The sequence below is a fragment of the Carcharodon carcharias genome, chromosome 1 (assembly GCF_017639515.1).
Source record: "Carcharodon carcharias isolate sCarCar2 chromosome 1, sCarCar2.pri, whole genome shotgun sequence".
Classification (NCBI taxonomy): Eukaryota; Metazoa; Chordata; class Chondrichthyes; order Lamniformes; family Lamnidae; genus Carcharodon; species Carcharodon carcharias.
In genome coordinates, this window is record NC_054467.1 from 143,646,024 (window position 1) to 143,670,739 (window position 24,716).

The window sequence follows — 24,716 nt, forward strand, 5'->3', positions numbered from 1 at the left end:
TGCATATCCCTAATTGCCCTTGAGAAGGTGGTGGTGAGCTGCCTTCTTAAACCGCTGCAGTCCTTGTGGCGTAGGTACACCCACAGTGCTGATAGAGAGGGAGCTCCAGGATTTTGACCCAGCGACAGTGAAGGAACGGCAATGTATTTCCAAGTCATGATGATGAGTGACTTTGAGGGGAACTTGCAGATGGTGGTATACCCTTGTATCTGCTGCCCTTGTTCTTCTAGATGGTAGCAGTCGTGGGTTTGGAAGGTGCTGTCTAAGGAGCCTTGCTGAGTTCTTGCAGTGCATCTTGTAGATGGTATACACTGCTGCCACTGTGCACCGGTGGTAGAGGGAGTGAATGTTTGTGGATGGGGTGCCAATCAAGTGGCTGCTTTACCCTGGACGGTGTCAATCTCCTTAACTTTTGTTGGCGCTGCACTCATCCAGGCAAGTGGAAAGTATCCCATCACATTCCTGACTTGTGCCTTATAGATGGTGGACGGGCTCTGGGGGGTCAGGGGGTGAGTTACCTGCCGCAGGATTCATAGCCTCTGACCTGCTCTTATAGCCACAGTGCTTATGTGGCTAGTCCAGTTCAGTTCCTGGTCAATGGTAACCTCTAGTTACTTTGCTCCTTTTAAAATACCTGTAGAAACTCTTACTGTCTGCATTTATATTTCAAACTAACTTTGTCTCATACATTAATTTTTCCCTCCTTAGTTTGTTAGTCATTCTTTGGTTGTTTTTTATATTCTATCCAATCTTCTGACCCAATTCATGGAATTGTGTGCTTTTTTCTTTCAATTTGATACTATCATTAACTTCCTTAGTTAGCCATAAATAATGTATCCTTTTCCTAGGACTGTCCTTTGTCACTGTAGTGTATCTTTGCTGAGTGTCATGAAATATTTCCTTAAATGTCTTTCACTGCATCTCTAATGATCTATCCCATAACCTAATTTTCCCATTCATTTTAGCCAGCTCTATCCTCATACCCTTATAATTGCCTTTATTTAAGTTTAAAACACCAGTCTTAGACCTACTCTTCTCTCCCTCAAATTCAATCATGTTATGATCACTGCTACCTAGGGGCTCATTTACTATGAGGTCTTTAATCCTGTCTCATTGCACATTACCAGGTCTAGAATATCTTGCTTTCTGATCAGCTCTAGAACATGCTGCTCTAAGAAATTGTCCTGGAAACATTCAATGAACTCATCCTCTAGGCTACCTTTGCCGACCTGATTCATCCAAACTATGTGTGGATTGAAATTACCCATGATTACCAAGGTACTTTTCTCACACACTCCCATTATTTCTTTATGTATACCCCATCCAGCAGTGTAGTGCTGTTAGGGGACCTATAAACTACTCCCACAAGTGAATTCTTACCTTTGCTATTTCTTATCTCTAACTAAGCTGATTCTACATCTTGACCTTGATAACTAAGGCGATCTCTCACTATTGTACTAATGTCATCTGTAATTAACAGAGCTACCCCACCACTTTTTTCCTAGCTTCCTGCCCTTCAGAATGCCAAGTACTCTTGAACGTTCAGGTCCCAGCTTTGGTCACCTTGCAGCCTTATCTCTGTAATGGCTAAAATATAATACATATTTATTTCTACATGAGCTAACAATTCATCTGTTTTGTCATGAATGCTGTACTCATTCAAATGCAGAGTCTTTGGTTCTGTCTTTTTACTAATTTTTGCCACATCTGGCCTTAACTGCTGGTGCAATCTTAAGTTTGTATGCCCTGTCCCTACCTGCCCACGCACTGATTATCACTACCCTGCTCTCTTGTCTTGTCCCCTCCCCTCATGTTATCACATCTCCCCTCACTTGATCCCTCACCCTTACTATATTAGTTTTTTTATGTAAAAAGACTGACTAATGACAACAATACAGAATGTGGCCTTGCACATGTGAAAATCAGCCTCATTATCACCTGCTAAGCTCTCACCATGGCACTAACCCTGACATAAATTCAATACAGATTGTACTCAACACATGCCCTCTAAGTGCTTAGTTAGCCTTCTGAAACACCCTCTGGAGAAATCAAAGGAGCAGGGTTTCCCTTACAAATAACATAATGGAGGCCACTGGAGTTTTCACATATGTCTGATTCAATCAATTAACCCTACAAGGATAGCACTCCTCTGGCATTCTCTTTTAAGTGCCTTTAGGATTGCCTTGTATGATATTTATCATGGACACATTAACACATTCACATAAAATTTATTTGGTTTTTAAGCAAGAAAACTGGCCCTTTATTTTACACGGGTTAATGACTTCTTGAAAATAAAGAAACAGTGAAATTCTGATTGATTAATTGCATAAGCCTTGACCTCAAACAAGACAGCGTCACAAATAGATAAATAAGTATTGCTGAAAAAGACACAAAAAGTGCTTTCCATCTTTTTTTTTATTCACTGAATGTGAGTGTCGTTGGCTAAGCCAGCATTTATTACCCATCTCTAATTGCCCTTGTTCAGAAGGCATTTAAGAGACAACCACATTGTTGTGGGCCTGGAGTCACACGTAGGCCAAACCAGGTAAGGACAGCAGATTTCCTTCCCTAAAGGACATAAGTGAACCAGACGAGTTTTTACAACAATTGGCAATGGTTTCATGGTCATCATCAGACATTTAATTCCACATTTTTATTGAATTAAAATTCCACCATCTGCTTGGGCAGGATTCGAACCTGGGTCCCTGAGCATTACCTTGGGTTTCTGAATCACTATTCTAGCAACAATATCACTATGCCATCAGCTCCTCATCAGGCCAGATTCACAAGAATACCAGTTATAAAGGGAACAACTATTTATACTGCATGAGAAGAAAGTGCCAATTGGTTGGCAAGTGGACTCTGTTTGATCGAGGCATTGCCATAGAGAATGCATCAGGGAACAGTTAACTGCCAAGCTTTTGTTTAAATTCAAACCAGGCAGGTCTACTGATGTCAAATAGATAAATAAGCATTGAACAATTGAAAACTAACTTGTGCTGAAAATGGTTAAAATAAAATTCAGGCAATTTCAAGTAACCTAAAAATCCTTTATTTACAGTCCTGCTGTCTTTGTTAACCATCACTGGAATCTTCCCCCCAGGTGTGTCAACTTGGAGCCTTTGTCCACATTTTCATAACTTGCATTACCTTCTTCTGTTGCATATGCTGGCATATGTCCTCCACCCCTATTACTCTGGTATACTGCTCTTTCCTCATTTTTTCACCACCACTCAGTCCTGTCCCTAACAGATATTGTCCTGTCACATATTCGCTCCTTAAAGCAAGTTTTACTTGCATTTTCATCCTTACCTTTCCCATTTCTGACTCAATGTTTTCCTCACTCCTTTTAGTACTTTAAGGCATTCAATGTGAGAACTGCTATAAATATAAATGCAAGCTGATGTTGGAAAATAATTCATAGGTTCGAAGCTCTGCCACATTAGTTGCTATCCCATGGGTAACTGCCCAGTTTTTCCTCTCAGGGTGTGTATGTCTGGTTGCTAACCCTGAAAGTCAGCAACTGATGTTAATTTAAAAACAAACACCTTTGTTTCTACACCTGATTGAGCAAAGGAGTTTTCCCCAGTGTCATGGTCAATATTTATCCGCCAAACAACATCACTAAAATGGATTATCTGGTCATTATCACAATGTTGTTTGTGGAACCTTGCAGTGCACAAATTGGCTGCCACATTTCCAACATTACAACAGTGAATACACTTCAAAAGTACTTCAGCGGCTGTAAAGCACATTGGGATGTCCATCCAGAGGCCATGAAAAATACCATGTAAAATTCAAGTCTTTCTTTCTTTAAACTTATGAATTATTTTACTGATATATTTTGCCTCAGTCTGAATAATTAAGGCTTTTTTTTATTCTTTCATGAGATATGGGCATGGCTGGTAATGCCAACATTTATTATCCATCTCTATATGCCCTTGAGAAGGTGGTGGCAAGCTGCCTTCTTGAATCACTGTGGTCCATGTGGTGTATGTAGGTACACCCACAGTGCTGTCAGGAAGGGATTTCCAGGATTGTGATCCAGTGACAGTGAAGGAACGGTGATATATTTCCAAGTCAGGATGCTGCATGGCTTAGTGGGCACTTGCAGGTGGTGGTATTCCAATGCGCCTGCTACCCTTGTCCTTCTGGGTGCTAGAGATCATAAGTTTGGAAGAAACTGTTCAAAGGTGCCTTAATGAGTTGCTATAGTGCATCTTGTAAATTATACACACTACTGTCATTCTGTGTTGGCAATGCAGGGAGCAAATGTTAAAGACAGTGAATAGGATGCCATTCAAGCGGGCTGCTTTGTCTTGGATGGTGTTGAACTTCTTGAGTGTTATTCAAGCCACACTCTGCTAGCCAAGTGGTGAGTATTCCATCACACTCCTGACTTGTGCCTAGTAGATGGTGGACAGGCTCTGGGCAGTTAGGAGGTGAGTTACTCATTGCACGATTCCTAGCCTCTGACCTGCTCTCATAACCACAATATTTATATGGCTAGTCCAGTTCAACTCCCGGTCAATGGTAACCCCCCAGGATGTTGATAGTGGGATATTCAGCAATGGTAATGCAGTTGAATGTCAATGGGCAATGGTTTGTTTCTTTTGTTGTTGATGGCCACTTCCTGGCACTTATGTGGCAGGAATCTCACTTGCCATTTATCAGCCCAAGCTTGAATGTTGTTCAGGTCTTGCTGCATATGGACAAAGACTGCTTCAGTACCTGAGGAGTCATGAGTGGTACTGAACTTCTGCAATCATCAGTGAACATCCCCTTCTGACCTTATGATGAAGGCAAGTTGATTGATGAGACAGCTGAAGATGGTTGGCACTAGGACATGACCCTGAGGAACTCCTGCAGTGATGTCCCAGGAATAAGATTATTTATTTCCAACAACCACAACCATCTTCCTTAGTGCAAGGTATAACTCCAACCAGTAGACAGTTTTCCCCCTGATTCCCATTGACTCCAGTTTTGCTAGGGCTCCTTGATGGCACACTCAGTCAAATGCTGCCTTGATGTCAAGGGCAGTCACTCTCACCCCACCTCTTGAGTTCAGCTCTTCTGTCCATATTTTGACCAAGGCTATAATGAGGACAGGAGCCAAGTGGCCCTGACTGAACCCAAACTGAGCATCAGTGTGCAGCTTATTGCTGTGCAAGTGCCACTGTGACAGTCCAAATCTTCTGTAGGCCTGAAGCAATGTCCAAAACCTGAGCAAATGTGGTAAAACATTGCATCTTCAATACTTGGCTAAATATTCATCCCCATGATCATTTCTTTAAATCAGACAGTCTGTATTTGTATCTCTGTTTGCCTTACCTAGATATACATATGCATTCTTATAGCATTATTCATAAATACCCAGTCATAGGAGCACAGCACAGGGGAAACAAATATGTATTTGCATTGTGATTTGGTGATAAATGGGGTAGAACATGCAGAAAGACCATATTAGCCACTGTATTTAAGCAACATCATGGCATTGCCAACTAGTTGCGTCACGTTGCACAAAACTTGCAAGAAATTGGTGCACAAATGTGATATTTTGCCAGTTAAAATGTTTCTGCACAAAGCAAAATTGTGCTGATAGCGCTTTTCCCAAGCACTGTTAGACTGCAGGATGCATTAAAAACCAGAAAAAAAATTCAAGTCTTCCTACCATTGGTCTAACAAAATCTTGCAGCATACCTTCACCTGGTTGGTTCCGGGCAGCCATATTAAGACCATGGAATTAAAAGAGACCCCAAACCAGTCAGTGGCTGGTTGTTCATATTAAAAAGGGAGTCAGTGGTTACCAGGGTAGGTGGGAATGTGGAGTTGAGGCCACAATCAGACCAGCCATGATCTTATTGAATGGTGGAGCAAACGCAAGGCACCAAATGGCCTACCCCTGATCCTAATTTGTATGTTTGTATGTGTGTTACCCCGAGTGGATTCGGTGAAAGATCACCTACACCATGGTAATTGCTGATCCTTGATCATTTTGTGAACAGTTTTTATATTACTTCTCACAAACATGCCTTTTCATGATCGTATATGTACGAGTTAGACACCAAATTAAGCCTTGTGAAATATAGAGACCACAAACCAAACATTTACATGAGATCCCTATAGGACAAACATCATCCATGGCTTTGGAATGGTGCTGATTAACAATACAAAATCATCTTTTGCCTTTGGTTCCACACAACAATAATGACAACAGCTTGTATTTATATAGCGCCTTTAATGCAATCGAACATCTGAAGCAGTCCACAGCAGCATTACATTTAAAAAATTGCCACTGAGCCAAATAAGGACAGATTAGGGCAGATGACATCATGGTATTGCCAACCAGTTGCGTCATGTTGCACAAAACATCATCAAAGAAGTAGGCCTTGAAAAATGTCTTAAAGAGGAAAGATAAGCAGTGAGAGGGAGGAAAACCTAGAACTTAGGGTATAAGCAGCTGAAGGCATGACCATCAAAGATGAATCCACTAAAATCTGGGGTGCTAAAGAGGCCAGAATTGGAGGACCTAAGATATTTCAGAGAGTTGTATGGCTGCAGGAGAACAGAGATAGGAAAGGGTGAGGCCATGGAGGTATTTGAAAACAATGGTAAGAATTTTAAAATCAAGCTGTTGTTTAACTGGATGCCAGTATAGGTCAGTGAGCACAGGGGTGATGGGCAAATGGAACCACATGTGAGTTAGGACACAAGCAGCAAAGTTTTGGAAGGCCTGAGGTTCAGAGAGTAGACTGCAGGAGACCCTAGAGCTTCCTTTCCAACAGCACTGTGGGTGTACCTGCACCAGATGGACTTCCGTGGTTCAAGGAAGTGCCTCAGTACACATTCTCAAAGGCAATTAGCGATGGGCCACAGGTATTGACCTTGCCGGTGACAACCCATGATAGAATAAAAAAAGCAGCAGTGCATTGGAGCATTCAAGCCTAAGGTAAGAAAGACATGGATGAAGGTTTTAGCAGCAGATGAGTTGAGGCAGGTTCAGAGTGGGTCGATGAATCAAAGATGGAAATAGGCGGGCTTTGTGATGGTGCAGCTGTGTTCGAAAGTTCACCCTGAATCGAATACAGCATCAGCTTCCAAACAATTTGGTTCAGTTTCAGAGGGGGATAGCGTAGGTGGCTAGGGAACATAATTTCTGGCAGAGCAAAAACAATGTCTTTGATCTTCCAAATTGGAGAAAATTTCTGCTCATTAAATACTGGTCCTGGAATGTTGGTCAAGCAGCCTGACAACTTAGAAGCAGTGGAGGGTTTGATAGAGTTGATGGTGAGGTATAGCCTGGTTGGTCAACATACATGTGGATGCTAGATGAAATTGTGTGGGAATGGAAAAATAAGCCATTACAGCAAATTGGCTAACTAACAGGAGACACAGAGTCAAGATAAATGAATCGTTTTCAATTTGACAAACTGTAACTAGTGGGATACCACAGGGATCAGCACCGGGGCTTCAACTATTTACAATCTATATTAATGACTTGGATGAAGAGACCAACAATATTGTAGCCAAATGTGCTGAAGATACAAAAATAGATAAGAAAGCAAATTGTGAGGATTCAAAGAATCTGCACAGGTTAAATGGATTAAGTGAGTGCGCAAAATTTGGCAGATGGAGTACAATATAGGAAAATGTGAAGTTGTCTACTTTGGTAGGAAGAATAAAAAAAAACGTTATTTAAATAAAGAAAGATAGCAGAATGGTGTAGTACAGATCTGGGTGTCTTTGCACACAAATCACAAAAAATTAACATGCAGGTGCAGCAATAATTAGGAAGGCAATTGCATTGTTAGGTCTCCCCTTTAAGGCAAAGAGGAGGAGAGATTTCTTCTCAGAAGGTCAATAGTCTTTGGAATTCTGTACCCAGAGAGCAAAGAAAGCTGGATCATTGAATATATTCCAGGCTGAATTGGGCAGATTTTTGATCTACAGGAGAGTCAATGACTTTTAGGGGTGGCAAGAAAGTGTACTTAAGGCCACACTCATATCAACCATGATCTTATTGAATAGTGGAGCAGGCTCCTATTTCTCATCCTCTCATTCTCTCACTCTGTGACTACAAATAGATGAGGATGGAACCAGGTGCAGTCAGACCCAGCCAGATGGATGGAGAACAAGAAGGCTAATTTACTATGTCACAAGGGATGTCATGTGCGTCTTTTTTAAGAATAATTTTGGTATTGTGGCAGGAGCAGAAACCCGATTCAAGCACAAAGGAATAAACCTTTGTTATGGCTCATTTTCAGGCAGAGGAGCTGTGGTTTGTAACCTGCCAGGGCCCGTTCTTGTTGAAGCAGGCAGCAGACAAACTTAATGCTGCCTCATCATTTACCTGCCTGTAGCATTGGTCTGAGTGCGGCCAATAATGCAGGCACAGGAGGTTGAGCAGTGTGCACTGATCTCACATGGTGCAGCCAGACTGCTTCCCTTAAAGACCACCTTTCCCTCTTAAAAGGAAGCAACATTCAGTGAAAGGGAGCTGCTTCTGACTGCCTGCACTGCTACTGGCAGACAGTAGGAGAGTGACAAATGGAGCACCAGGAAAGAGAGAGGGTTCTCAGATTCATGGATGTGATGCTGCAGATTTTATTGGTGGAAGCCAACAGAAGGAGGGAGGTCATGTCCCTGCAGGGGTGGGGGGTGGGGGGGGGGGGGGGGGGGGGTGGGCAGGGTGGGGGGTGTTGGGGGGTGGAGGGGGATGGGGTGGGCAGGGGTGGGTGGGGTGGGCAGGTGGGCGGGGGTGGGGTGGGGGCATGGGGGGTGTTGGGGGGGGGTGGGTGGGATGGGGGGTGTTGGGGTGGGTGGTGGTGGTGGATGGTGGTGCAGGAGGCCTTCTAGTAACATGCTCTGTGGGGAATAGGAGCAGTTGGCTAGGGAGGTCAATGCCCCAGAGTCTGGCCCTGAGGACCTAGCAGCATTGCCCCAAGAAGTCCATAGATTTCATACAGGTGGTCTAGGTGGTGAATTCATCATCACATGACAGCTCCTATGCACTGCACCACCTCATGCTGCTCATTGTGGCACATCCCCATTGTTATGAATACATATCTCCAAGGACTGTATGTTTTTCTTTAATTGAAAGGACATTGAATTATTTGGACACAGTCTTGGGGACTGACCTAAGTTTTTTTTAAAAGGTTATAAGTTCACTTTGAACTGTGGACAAACTGCCTTTTCCATTAAACCATAAGGCTTCAGCTAAATGACCAGCACGGCACCTAAGGAGCTAGGAGCTATTTGTTTATTTGAATTTCAAATGTTGGAGGAAAACATGACTGCTTTCAGAGGCTGTGGTGATTTTCTGGAAACCATCTGACTGAGATGAGTTTCTGCTTTGAACTGTTTTTTTGGACTCAGTGAACCAAAAAAAAGAGAAGGCTGCCCAACTCATTCTCTCCCTGCCATATCTAACATTCAGTGTAGTTCTCAGCATCCAGTTAGAAATCCTTATTTCAGTATAACTTACATGTATTTGGAAACCTGTGATACTTAGGTGAGAGAGTGATCCCAAGAACATTGATCCTCCTCTGTTTTTCTCCACACCAAAGGTCTTTTGGAAAGAACTTCCAGACAACTATTGTGACTAGTGATCTGTCTACACAAGCAGGAACACCAGGTCAATAGTGTCAAAACTCTTCAAATTTTATCCTTTTTCATAAAATTTTCCCATTGGCCAAGAGATCTTTTTTTCCTTGAAACACTAACCTCTGCAGATACCCTATTGTTTTGCCCTTTGAGTGTTTGTGTGTGTGTGCATGTGTGTGTTGGGATTTAAAGGGGTATGTAGTTACACTTCCAGATTACAAATTGTATGTTAACCTGGTTTTGCAACTTGCTTGAAAAATAAGTTTTGTTTCATAATTAATCAATCACTCTGAGTTTATTGTAAAAAGCCTGGTTAAAGTTTTATTTTATTCTGGTTCAAACAATAGCAAAAGTAAACAATAAGCCATTTTGGTGAATGTAAAAAACATCTATAATTATGGTGCACCGGTGGAGTAGTGGGGATAGAGAAACAGCCATAATACCATCACCTACACAGTAGCATTCTCTTACACAAAGCACTCAGGTTTAACATCCAGATAGTCCATCTCATCCATACACACCTACTAACGCTGTCAGCTTCATGTCCACTTCCCACTGCCTCCACACACTTCCAGCTATTCACATCACCCAAACACAGTGCAACATTATCACTGACATTTTTCCCTCTCTCTTGCAGGACCAAGTAGCTCATAATCACTGGTAAAAGAGCAGAGCCAGTGGAGGACAAGCTTGACTACATCTCCTGAACTGTACACAGAAGATACATCTCTGCATCAGGGAGTTGGTTACAACAGAACCCATGTCATCCTGCATCACTGACAGCATTGAGAATAATGGCCTGTTCATGCCTTATGCCCCATCTAAACTTCCACCTTATCCTCATCCTAATCCTACTGTATCGTACGATAAGCAAGCTATTGATGGTGTGACCAATGACCTCATGATTTCCACTCCAACCCCCTTCCACCGCCTCAACCTTCCTCTTTCTACTTTTCTCCTTTAAGACACCTAAGATTTGCTATTAAACCAGCCAAGGCACCACTAGGTGGAAGAGAGAGCAACACCACAGCACTGTTTAAAAGGGTTCCTTATCACTTGATCGGGCACTTGCAGCCATTAGCTCCAACATTGACAACACACTTAGCTTAGAGACCAGTATAGAGTTGGAGTCAACATGTGGTGAGCAATTTATCCTCTAAGCTGCGGCAAGTGTATATCTGCGCAGCGATTGGGAACAGACATGTTTGCAATGTTTCCTTTAAGATGGATTAATTCATGCCCACTTAAAAGGACTGTGTAGAGCAACAAGTTGGCTGCGCATAGCAAAGAAAGTTAGAGGGAACATTGGTGATGAGTCACCAGGTATGAGTGGATTGCAGCCAGCTCATGGGTAAAGGATAGTTTATGTGCCAGCTCACTGGACAGCGAGGTTGCAGGCAAGTTCTGCTACAGGATCTCATATGAGGGCCTTGATGGAGCAAGAACACTGATGGAAATTCACACCAAGGTCCTTGGCGCATTGGCTGGTCAACCAGACAGCCTCCTGTCACCTGTCAAGGAGCACAGAAGAGGCCTGCGCCAATTTGATGGAGGGCATTGTGCAGAACTCTCCCTCTCTGCAGCTTCTGCTCCTTCTCCCAATTATGTTGCAGAACCAGAGGCACTGCAACTGTAGTCTCCATTCTTGTTGTGCCTTTTTCTGGGCAGATTGCCAAATCTTCTCCCCTCCCTGTGACGATACCGCAATACTTATTGCCAAATCCAACAAATCACCACAACACCTCTAAAAGCACTTCTCAGCACATTCCAGAAACTTTGCTATTGCATAACTCAATTTAAATCATCCGACCTGCAAGTTAGGTGCCTATCACTTTGAACAGCACCAGTGCTGGGTCCATATTGCATCTGTGCATGTTCTTTGTGAAGTGACAAGTAAATACATTGGGCGGGATTTTCCAACCCCGCCCGCCACCGGGATTGTCCGTTCCCGTCGTAAGTCAATGGACTTTTGGTTGAGCCATCGACTCTCCAATGCCGACTTCTGCCACGACAGGGCTGGAAAATCCTGGCCATTAAGTGGAACTGCGTGGTCCAAGTTTGTAAATTCTGCATCAAATCAGTTGCAACGGCTGTTTGACAACACGACCTGACAGTTGGGGAGGTACCAGTGCACTTGTGGCATGAGCCACCTTCTCAGCTGCGAACGCTGCAGGGGCCTTGCCGAAAGCTGCGGGAAGCATTGCCCGCCCCACTCGGGAGTGTCTCCAGCTTCTTCAGCTCGGCTCCAGCAGCGCTACAGAACCAAAATTCTCAGGTGGAGGTTTGTTAAAGATCGGCACAGATCTGGGAGGCCGTTCAAGGACTTTGTAGAATAACAAGAGGTTGGAAATGGGGCAATACTTTGCAAGAATGAAGGGGTCAAGGAGTTGTTTTTTTAAGGAGAGGGGTGATGACGATAGAGTTGAGGATGGCCCGGCATCTAAGGAAGCACAATGAGTGTTCATATCTCTGGCTGCTATCGATTAATGCATAGAACTTTGGTTTTCCGTACCTTTGCACCTGTCAGTTAAAAAGCTTAATGTTCAGTATTTCACTTTAGAATGTCAATGGCTGTTTTAACATGGCATCAATGTGATATTCCATTCTTTTTACCCTGGTCACATTTGTGTTGGAGTTAAGGATCTTATCAAATGCAAGAATCACCTTAGGTCTAAGACTGTAGCTTTTGACAATTATTAAATCTAAAATATTTTGGTTACATGTTTGTATAACACCTGCCTACCAAATAATTATTGTATGTGTTGCTTTGGTTGAGCTTCATTTCCACTTCATTAGATCTGATTCATTTAAATAGTCAATATCATTTTGTAACTTACAAATCCATGTTATAAGGAAACTATTGAGCCTGTTAATGAATTTCACAGTTGGAACAGTATGTAGAGATAGTAAGAGATTTCACACTTAATTGGTGTTGTTAAGTATTTAAAGAAACACTCAGTCTCACTGACTCATTAGAGTTTTTCTGTACCTCACATATAATCTGTTCCTTTTTTTAAAAAAAGGCACTGAATTTAAGAAGTGAAATGGAATATATACAGCTTATCATTTGTTTGCTCTAGCATGGTGTGATGATGTAAATCACACTAAAACACACCATCGCACATTATCATCAGAATGAAAGTGACGGTCTGGGTTTTTATCATCAAGGTGGAAGTTGGGAAAATGCTCCCTATGCCAAACTATGGCACTCCCATGCCCATGACCCACTGTACACTGTATAGAAACGATGAGCCCTATTGTAACAATAAACAACAAAAGTCATTTAAAAAGTGCTTTAAAAAGTCATTTATTCAGAACACAGACGGCCATTCAGCCTGCCGTGTCCGTGCCAGCTCTCTGTAACATCAACTCAGAAAGTCCGACTGCCCTACCCTTTCCCCGTAGCCTTGCAAATTTTTTCTTCAGGTGCTTATCTGACTTACTTTTGAAAGCCCCAATTAAATCTGCCTCCAGCTCACTCTCAAATAGTGCATTCCAGATCCTAACCACTCACTGTGCAAACAAAATTGTTTCCTCATTAAATCATACTTTTGAACATCTCGATTAAATCTCCTCTCAACCTCTTCACTAAGGAGGACAATCCCAGATTTTTTATCTACTTATGAACTGAAGTCTTTCATCCCTCGAACCATTGTCATGACTCATTTCAGCACCCTCTCTAAAGCCTTCATGTTCTTCCTGAATATGCCCAGGATTGGACATAATACTTCATCTGAGGTCAACTCAGGGAAGGTTTATCATAACTTGCTTGCTTTGTACACTATGGACGGAATCATCCCAGATCTGCACCGTGCTGAAGCGGGCAGGAAAAAAGGGCGTTTTGCCCACCGGCCGCAATGGCGGCTTTTCACACTGTATCGTTGTAATCCCGCCTCATTAATCATGCATTCCCAGGTAACACGTCATTTCGATTGCAGGTGGGCTCTCATTTTCCTGCCGTGCCATCACCTCGCTGCTTCCTCAAGCTGAGTGCCATGCTTAAAGTATAGCCATGCGTACAACTCTCAGTGCTTCCAGCGCAGGACTGCTGCACAGAAGACATGGTCCCAAAAGCAAGAAGTCTGCAGCCCCCCGATTCAATGGCACATTCTGGGAACGCCTTTTGGATACCCTGGAGACTTGTCATGATGTCCTGTACCCCGCTCTGGCCACAGGAGGTCCAGCACTCCAGCTTGGTAGGCAATGGTAGTGGTGGTCAGTGCCAATGCTGCATGGAAGAGGTTGGCCATCCAGTGCAGAAAGAGGATGAATGATCTCATCTGTGCCACCAGGGTGAGGCAACCATCTCATTGCTCTAAACTCACACACTCAAGCCCATCACACATTCACTGGCATCTCACTCCCTGCCAACTCAAGGGACATCACCACTCACCCTCTAAAACATACCCTCACATCTCCATCTGGCCTCATCTCCTCTGGAGACTGCCTCCTCAGCCCTCACCGTCTTGAGGCCACTTACACAGATCAACCTGTGCCACCACACACACACACACTGGGATACCCTCTCTTCCCCAGTACAGCTGTCACTCTGCAGCCTCTTCCTATGAAGTTGTTGAAAAGCCACCCCCAACTTACAGCTGGTCTGGTCGGTAGAGACCTGCCCATGAGCCCCCCTAAAAGAGATGTGGTGCTGCCTGCAAAGTTTGGTGCTGACGGCCACAAGTGCTGCCTGAAGCAGGGTAGGCAAACACACCTCAAAGTCCAGAGTGAAGTGCAGCTCACCAGGTGCATGTCACTTATGTTCAATTGTAAAACACGTCAGCATGCCATTGATGAGCACAGCAGACAATTGCAAACTTGTTTAACAATGCCGTGAAACTGATTTTTGGCCTTCTTGCCAAATTGTCCGCTCAAGTTGCCAAACATGCCCGCCACCAACAGACAAGGAAAATTCCACCCTATGCCTTGATTTATAAAGCCCTGGAGCCAGTATGCTTTTTAACCACTTTTTCAACCTGCCCTGATACGTTCAATGACTTGTGCGCACATATGCCAAGGTCTCTCTGTTTCTGTACCCCTCCTTAGAATTGTTCCCTTTAGTTTATATTACCTTTCCTCATTCATCTTTCCAAAATGTACCACTTCACACTTCTCTGCATTAAAGTTAATTTGCTTGTTGTCCATCTGTTCCACCAGCTTGTCTATGTTCTCTTGAAGTCTACAACTACTCTGGCAATTCACAAGCGTTCCAGTTTTTTGTCATCTCCAAAATTTCAAATTGTGCCCTGCACATCCAAGTCTATGTCATCAATATATTTCAAGAAAAGCAAAGGTCTAAGTATCAAAGCCACGGGAACCCTATACGTTCCTCCAGTCTGGAAAAAAAACATTCACTGCTACTTTCTTTTTCCTGTCACTCAATTAACTTTGTACTCACACTGCCACTCTCCTTATTCTATGAACTTCAATTTTTCTGACAAGTCCATTCTGTGGCAATTTCTCAGACGTCTTTTGAAAGTCCATATACAGCACACCAAACATCTCTTTTACCACATTAAAAATCTTAATCAATTTAGTTAAGCATGCTTGACCTTTAACAAATCTGATCTGGCTTTCCTTTATTATTTTGCACTTGTCCAAGTGGCTGTTAGTTGTGTCCCGGATCATCGTCTCTTAAAGCCTTCCCATGATTAAACTGACAGGCCTACAATTGCTGGGTTTAACCTTAGTCTTTTTTGAACATTGCAACTTTCCTGTTCTTTGGCACCGTCTTGGTGGATTGGAAGACAATGCCTCCTTAATTTCCACCCTTACTTCCATCAGAAAGCTTGGATGGATCCCATGTGGTCCTGGTGATTTATCAACATGTGGCATCACCAGCCTATCTAATACCTCCTCTTTATCAATTTTTAGTAATCCAGTATCTCAACTATCTCCTTTTTCACTGTGAGACGGTCAGCATCTTATTACTTGATAAAGACTGTTATAAATTACTCATTTAGTACCTCAGCTAGACCCACTGATTCCATGGGTAGATCCCCTTTTTACTCCCTAATTAGTACCACCTCTTGCTACTGTTTTATTATTCATATGCCTATTGAAGACTTTTGGATTCTCTTTTATGTTAGCCACCAGTCTCTTCTCATACTCTATGTAATTAAAAAACACAATTATCTCATCCTCCCCACCACACACACAGATATACAAGCACCTTAGACTACCACAGAGCACATATTTAAAAATCAGTTATTTTTAAAATCTTGCATAAGTGTCAGCATTCGCTCTCACCTTTGGGTCAGAAGTCATAGGTTCAAACCTGACTGGGAAAACTTGAACACATTTCAAAGAGATCACTGCACTTTCGGGGGTGGCATCTTTGGGGTCAGAAGGAGAACAGCAGTTTTGCTCATGTCCGGGTGAACATTTAACCATCAACCAACACCTAAAAAAGCTGAGACCTTTCATTTCATTGCTGATTGAGGGTCCTCACACTGCACAAAACAGTTGCTGCATTTCCTACAGTATAGTGAGTACACTTTGAGAGTACTTTATTGGTTGTAAAGCTCTTTGGGTTGTGAAAGGCGCTATATAAAGCTGAGTTTCTTCTTGCGTGCAAGTTTAATGTTCAAAGTGCCAGGTCACACTCCACCTCTAACCACCTGTTAGGTAGTCTGCTATCTAAGATGCCAAATTATAACATTTAAATACTGACACTGGGTTTGTGCACAGCAGTTTGTAACAGTTGCTATTTTAAACTTGGTATATTTAATGGTATCACAACATAATGCAGCTGGAGATTACAAAAATGGATGCTCATACTTTCTGGAAGCACAGAACTTGATAAAGAAGACCATCTGCTGCACCATCAGATTGCACAATATGTTGCATGCTCCAGTTACTCTTTCTCGGTGTAGATTAAGGGTCTAGGGTGAACATGGGACTGAGTAAAGTACCGTCCATACAGTGATGTAAGAGAACACATGCCCCACACCTAGGGGTCAGTCTAGTGTTGGACAGAGCCTTGTGCACAAGCAAGAATGGAGACAGCTCCTAGCTTGGTCACTTCACTGTGCTTAGCACTTGTAGTTAATAAATACATCCAGTTAACCGACTAAGAACTACAAAGACTTAACTAAGACTCACTAAAGGGCATGCAACATCCTACAACATCATGGAAGTTTAGGAAAAACCTAAAACCCCGCAAAAAATGCAGGGGAAAGTTAAAATCATTCAAGGCTAATGAAAAATTCGAAGAAGCATTCTGGCCTGACGAAAACCTCAAGAAGCAGATGAGCAGAGGAAAATCACCAGGGAAAAGCTTGAAAGAAAGGCTTGGAAACTGAATGCAGACTTTTAAAATTCCTCACTGCCACAGAAGACTCCATGGGATTTCTTGGAAGCCCAGCTTCAATTCCCAGAGTGCAGAGTCAGCAGACCTAGCAGGCAAAAGCTAAACCTTTTAAATTCCAGGATACAGCAAGTCCTCAGAAACTTTGAAATAGTTCAGTGGTCAGAAATTGCCATTTCGAAACTCCATTGTAAAAACCAGATTCCCAAGACGGTGTCTGAAAATGTAGTATTTGTGCTTGCTCAGAAAAGGAAATAAATAATTGATTCAGTAGAATCGCAACTAAAGAATCAGTTTTAAAGACCAGCAAAGGCCAGGATTTGATGCTTTTGTGACCCTAAAGCATAGTGCTAAAATGGAAAAGTTGATCCAAGCAGCCATTGTTTAAAATTTTTTCAGGCCTGAGCGTGAACGCCATTACAGCGGGACCCCATCAAGGCTGGCAGGCACGGGTAAAACCTTTGTATTCAAACAAACAGTGGTGCCATTTTGAATTTCAGAAACTTCTTAAAGTTGAACCTATACTTTAAAATATTTAACCATGGATCAAAAATCTAATACCAAATCAGTTTGGACTCATCCAAGGGCCAGACCTAATGGAAAATTGGATTTTCTGGAGGAGTGCTTTTAAATGAGCAGAGGACATCAGGTCTAAGTAGGATGTCAGAAAAAGTCCAGATTAATACCTTTTTACACTGTTTTGGTAAATTTTCTGATGAAGTAACCCTAATGCACTGGAATTGATGAATTCTCAATGAGCTTCAGCGAAATATTAAAAACCTTTGACAAATATTTTAATCTTCAGGTTGAGGAATGCACAGAGCTTAAAAAAAGGCACAGAAAACCCTCAGTGAAGCGCCAAAAGGATAAAAGGCAATGCTTGAGGCAGGGACCTTTCTTAAGAAGTCTCAAAATATATCTTTTTGGAAATGCTGACACATTACCTGAACTGCAACAGCAGATGATATTGCAGAACAAGCAGCTGGCTATGAATGAAGGAAAGCTATCTGCTGAACCCAAAATAAATAAACTCTGCAAAAGGAAAATGAAATAAGATCTGAAAATGTTTGCATCAAAGCTGAATAGGAAGATTTGAAACACAAAATTCAAGGTGAGTATACATCTTCAAAAACACACAATAAACTAAAGTCTTCAATGAATCAAACAGTTTGAGAACTGAACAAACAAATTTCTAAGGTGTCACGAAGGTACAAGGAGGAAATAATGATTCTGAATTCCATTGCTGGCAAATTAATGCAGGACTTGGAAAAACACAACCAGCAGTACAGCCAGACACAACAGCAGGCAGAAAATGCACTCAAAGAAGTTGCAGCCTTGGAAGACTCTTGAAGAACCAAAATGTGTCACTAGAGAGCTAAAAAAGATGTTGAATAGTACTTTAGAGAAAGTTACTTTGGAAGTATCAGTAGTTGCAAGGGCAGAGTGACAAGACAAGAGCTGAACAAGAAAATAAACAGTTGAAATAACAGCTAATTGTCCTTCAAGATCAAATTCAGAAAGAGCACATAATCCTTCAGCAGCAGGAATGAATAAAGACTGCCTTGAACACCAGAATGGAGGAACAGCAGAACAAACCCGATAAGACTCTGTTAAATTACAGGAAAACTCAAAACAAAATAACTGAACTTCTCAAAGAAAAAGGAAACTTGTTGAAGGGCCTTCACATGCAATAAGGATCCATCAAGGAAAAGTTTGTTTCTCTGGATAATTACTAAGAGAAGCAAAATGCATTTGATGCTTCTCTGAAAGAGCTGAAGAAGCAGTTGGCAGAGAAGACTCAGGCATGTTCAATATTCCAGGAGGAAACCAAGATGTACAAGAAAAAGAAGGCAAAGCTCAAGAAACTGGTTGGTCATTTGGAAGAAAACTTGGAAAAGCATCGCATTTCCAAGGAGATGAAATCAAGGAGCTAGAATGGCAAGAGAAAGTAGAAGTTCTCACAAAACAGCGTGAGGAGTCTCAAAAACATTTAGCAGAAGCACAATGACAGAATGCAAGCTTGAAGGATAGCACAACGGAATTATGCTCTACCAAAGAAAAATTGATCAGTGTAGAGAATCAACTTTCACATACAAAAGATGTGTTTGATAAGGAAAAATGAGAACTAATGAGAACACCAGAATGTCGCTCATAGAAAGCAGACCACTTGAAAGAGCACCTGAAATTAACGGCCAGCCAGCATGAAAGGCATGCTGAAAGACTCAGCGCTGCTGGGGTGGGGGTAGGAGGAGGGCAAGCACTGAAGTCAGCATGGGTGTGGGGGATGCGCAATTAAAGCTCCTTGAAGGCAGAGAGCTGCCCAAGGGAGCTGGAGAGTTTAAAACCATCAAATACAGATTTTAAAATGCAGAAAGAAATTTCCACACATCGGACACACTCACCTAAATATATGGACTATAAAAATTCTGCCCATTTTTATTTTTTTTTTAAATTAATTTCAGACACCTCATCGTGCTGTTGGATGAGGTTTCCTCAAAACCCAAAAACTACCTGGCCAATTTGCCCGACCGCCAACCATAACATTAGATGGGCAGCAAAAAATCCAGGTTAATTAATATATTAATGGCCTAATAGGCCTCTTAATTGTCAGTGGGTGTGCTGCCAACTCTCGAGTGTGCCCTTTGGCTGAAATATCTCGCAAGTGCGCGATGATGTTGGGATACTCGCCTGATGTCATTGCGAGTTACTTTACGTCTGGGTGTTTCGGGTGTGCACCCGCATGCCGAGCGAAAAATCCTGCCCATAAGGTTAACGTGGGATTGAGTAGAGTACTGTACAGTACTGTCCACACAGTGGTGTAAGAGAACACATGACCCGCACCTAGAAGTCAATCCAGTGTTGGACAGAGCTGTGTGCACAAGCAAGCATGGAAACAGCCCCTAGCTTGTACCCTTTATGGTATATATGTACATAGTTTTTGTAATTAGCAGATACATACAGTTAACCTATTTAGGACTATGATGACTTCATTAAGACCTACCAAATGGTATCCAACCCCCAGGATATGATGAAGTTTTAGCAGTTTGTTACAACTGAATGGCTTGCTAGGCCATTTAAGAGTCAAACACATTGCTGTCGATCTGGAGTCACATATAAGCCAGACGAGGTAAGGATGGCAGATTTCCTTCCCCAAAGAACAATAGCGAACCACATGGGTTTTTATGACAATCGACAATGGTCAATTTCATGGTCATCACTAGAATTTTATTTGCAGATTCTTATTGAATTCAAATTCCACCATCTGCCATGGTAAGATCCAAATCCAGGTCCCCAGACCATTACTAGCATTACAGAGCATTACTCGTCCAGTGACAATACCACTACCCCACCACCTCCTTCCTCCACCACTGTGTGGGCGGTACTGCACACAGTCCCACATTCATCCTATATGTGCAAAACCTTAATACTACTATTCCTCCATGTTGAAAACAACTTGGATGAAGCACTGATGGTGGCAAGGGCACAGAATGGTGGGCAACTTCAATGTCCACCACCAAGAGTGGCTCAGTAGCGCCACTACAGACCAAGCAGGCCCCCTAGCCAAACTGCTCCAATACAGCTACAACACTGGCACCGACACAGCAATGTGGAAAATTTCCCAGGTATGCCCTGCACACAAAAAGCAGGACAAATCCAACCCAGGCAATTTTCGCCCCATGAGTCTACCCTCAATCATCAGTAAAGTATTGGAAGGGGTCATCAACAGTGCTATCAAGTGGCATTTCCTTAGCAATAACCTGCTCACTGATGCTCAGTTTAGGTTCCACCAGGGCCACTCAGCTCCTGACCTCGTTACAGCCTTAATTCAAACAGCGACAAAAGAGCTGAACTCCAGAGGTGGGGTGAGAGTGACTGCCCTTGACATCAAGGCAGCATTTGACTCAGTGTGGCATCAAGGAGCCCTAGCAAAACTGGAGTCAATGGGAATCAGGTGAAAATTCTCTGCTGCTTGGAGTCATACAAAGGAAGATGGTTGTGTTTGTTGGGGGTCAATCATTTCAGTTCCAGGACTTCACTGCAGGAGTTCCTCAGGGTTGTGTCCTCGGCCCAACCATCTTCAGCTGCTTCATCAATGACCTTCCTTCCATTATAAGGTCAGAAGTGGAGATGTTCGCTGATGATTGCACAATGTTCAGCAACATTCACAACTTCTCAGATACTGAAGCAGTTCATGTCCAAATGCAGAAAGGCCTGGACGATATCCAGGCTTGGGCTCACAACTGGAAAGTAACATTTGTGCCACACAAGTGCCAGACAATGACCGTCTCCAACAAAAGAGAATCTAACCATTGCCCTGTGACTTTCAATGGCATTGCCATCACTGAATCCCCCACAATCAACATCCTGGGAGGTTACCATTGACCAGAAACTGAAATGGATGAGCCATATAAATATTGTAGCTACAAGAGCAGGTCAAAGGCTAGGAATCGTGCAATGAGTAAATCACCTCCTGACTCCCCATAACCTGTCTACCGTCTGCAAGGCACAAGTCAGGAGTGTGATGGATGGTTCCCCACTTGCCTGGATGAGTGTAGCTCCAACAACACTCAAGAAGCTAGACAGTATCCAGGGAAAAGCAGCCCATTTGATTGGCACCCCATCCACAAACATTCACTCCTTCCACCACCGACGCACACTGGGTGCCATCTACAAGATGCACTGCAAGTACTCACCAAGGCACCTGTCCTCACCAAGGCTCCTTAGACAGCACCTTCCAAACCCATGACTGCTACCATCTAGAAGGACAAGGGAAGCAGGCATACGGGAACATCACCACCTGGAAGTTCCCTTCCAAGTCCCTTAACATCCCAATTTGAAAATATATCGCTATTCCATCACTGTCACTGGGTCAAAATCCTGGAACTTCCTCCCTGACAGTACTGTAGGTGTACCTACACCACATGGACTGCAGTGGTTCAAGATGGCAGCCCACCACCGCCTTCCCAAGGGCAATTAGCGATGTGCAATAAATGCTGGTGTAGCCAGTGATGCCCACATCCCATAAATGGATTAAAAAAAAGCTATAAACTTTGGATTTCTGTACACTCTAGGATAGTTTCAGATGATGGCATTGTATGGAAGAGAGTTTGACAGCAATAAGAAGTGATTTTTTTTTTTTGGTTACTACAGGCCATTGAGGTTCAGTTACAGCAAATGTTTTGATCGTGGCATGAACATGGAAGTCTGGATAAATCTTGTACTTTCAATCATGAAAGACTAACTGCCTAGCTCCATCTCTCTGATGTTATAAAAAGCAGCGGATTAGGGATGCTTGCCTGTAGTTATCAAAGTCTGACTTTGATCCTTTCTTCTGGGCAGGCGCAATTGTTACCTGTCTTCCATTTGAATGAGACAATGTTGGTATACAGAAACAGTTTAATTAGGCGATATAAGCTTTTTAAAGATAAATTCAGATTACTTAACAGCTCATATCATTTTGATGTTATTCCTAATCACCTGCTTATTGAAGTTTTATTCAAACAATTTGCATTTGGATCCATACCCAATAACTACAGGGATTTTTAAAAAAATAAAAACTTAACATTGCTTTTGCACATCTAGGCAGTATTGAGGGTGAAAGTAAATGAGACTGGATTGAGAAAATGATTTTACAGGCTATTCTGCACATTTGGAGTCATCTCAAATGCAGTTGGGATTAGCCCCTGATCACTGAAAGCTACAAATGAAAGGTCAACATATCAACATCAATTCAATATCATCCTCACTGGAGAAGAATAAAGCATAAAACAGCTCACAACTCAGGAAATCTCAATTGATAGGCAAAAGCAAGATTCCCGCAGCATTGAAAATCACTTTTGTTTTCCAGTTGGGGAGACATTGTGTATATATAATTATTTCTGCAGCTGTGGCCTCCTAACAAAGAATGCATGTTAATTTAGTTAGTGATTTAAAATACTTCTGCTATTAAGTCATACCTATTGCAATCATAAATACATGAGTTGCTTCTGATGAATTGGTTCAAAAGTGCTTGAAGAAAAATTACTTGTAGATAGTAGAGATAGTAGATTGAATCAAAAAACAGTAAGACAAAAACAAAAAAACTGCGGATGCTGGAAATCCAAAACAAAAAATAAAAAATACCTGGAAAAACTCAGCATCGGTGGAGAAGAGTACAGTTGACGTTTCGAGTCCTTATGACCCTTCAATAGAACTAAGCAAAAACAGGAGAGTGGTGAAATATAAGCTGGTTTAAGGGTGGTTGAGTGGGGGGGGGGGGGGGGGGGGGAGGGGGTGGAGGCGGGGGTGGGGGTGTGGTAGGGGGAGAGAAGGGTGGGGGGTGGTTGTTGGGACAAGCAAGCAGTGATAGGAGGAGATAACCAAAAGATGTCATAGACAAAAGAACAAAGAAGTGTTGAAGGTGGTGATATTATCTAAAAGAATGTGCTAATTAAGAATGGTTAGCAGGACAATAAGACAACTTTCCTCACAGTTTATATCCAATGTAAAACAAGATGAAAACCTGGTAAGATGCATATATATGTTTACTACATTACATGGACCTATAAAGATGTGTTTTTTCATATTATGACAGTGTATGGATTCACTATTTCACACAAAACAAACCCTCTACAAATGATCATTTCCTCAAATTCTGTTCTGAGGGGCTTCAGTATAAAATTCTGCAATATTTGTATATTTGTAAAGCCAAAGCCAACCTCAGAGCTGAGGGTCAATACAACCATACTGGCAACACGTACATTCCTCTTGTCTAACCACAGCCTGCACCCCCATCCCCACCAGAAAACATGAACACACACATTCAATCTTGATCAGCTTCCACCACACAATCATCACTAAACTATCAACCCAGAATAACCAGCTTCTTAACCTAGTAAACATTATGTTATGATATAGAAGGTGGTAATTGCCAGGCTGACCAAATCCCACTGGGAAACTTGGCCAAGATATCAAAACAATTTGCAATTTGTATTTTTATTATGGGAAAGTATGTGCACTGAAGTCAGAAGTAAAGAGACCACCACCACTTTTGGAGATTTTAAAGATTAAATTAAAACATTTATTAACAAAATAAAATAAAACTTAAACACACAAGATTACAGTTACACAGTTAAATTTAGTCTTACAACATTTCCCAAAATATTTCCCAAATAAACACCCTTTTCTAGCCAACAGTCCAAATAGATTCTTAATCTACAAAACATCCAGTAATAATACCACAAGGCACCTACTGTTGCCAAGAGGGAGGTATTTCACAGCTTCTCCCTTCTTCTCACCTGCCAATGGAGTTCCAAAACTTTTAACAAAACCTTGCTTTCCGGAGCAAGCCTCTGGAGTGGCTAAAGGTTGATACTTCATAGTATGCTCTTTGGGATCTCACATGGCCACACCCTCATACAGCTTTAATCTTTTCTTAAATATATTTTCTCCCCTTTTATTCTTTAAATCTATTGTTTTAAATTTTATTTGAAACTCAAACCGCTCCAAATATAAGGGGCAGAATTTTGCCCTTGGCAGGCGGACTCAGCTGTGGTGGATGGGGGCTGTCGGGAAGCGGACTGCCATCTGTGATCAGGGCCAGAAGGCGGTTTCACACTGGTGAACCAATTAAGGCCCGCCCAATGTGAAAGGCAGCTGGGGAAGCTCCAGGAAGGTGCAGGTGGGGGCATGTTGTCCACTGGGTCCAATGGCGACCCGGCGGCTGATTCAAAAGCAGCAACCCGAGGGAGGCTGCTTGCATTGGAGTAGCAGCAGCGACATGCCTGCGATCCACGAAGGAGAATCCATGCAGGAGGTGAGGTCG

The 24,716-nt window shown here is 42.5% G+C and overlaps 1 protein-coding gene across 6 annotated transcripts in view; it reads right to left on the minus strand.

Moving 5' to 3' along the window:
- LOC121282359 (BTB/POZ domain-containing protein KCTD8-like) overlaps positions 1 to 24,716 on the minus strand; it is a 346,025-nt gene that overhangs the window by 250,374 nt on the left and 70,935 nt on the right. The window lies entirely within an intron of this gene.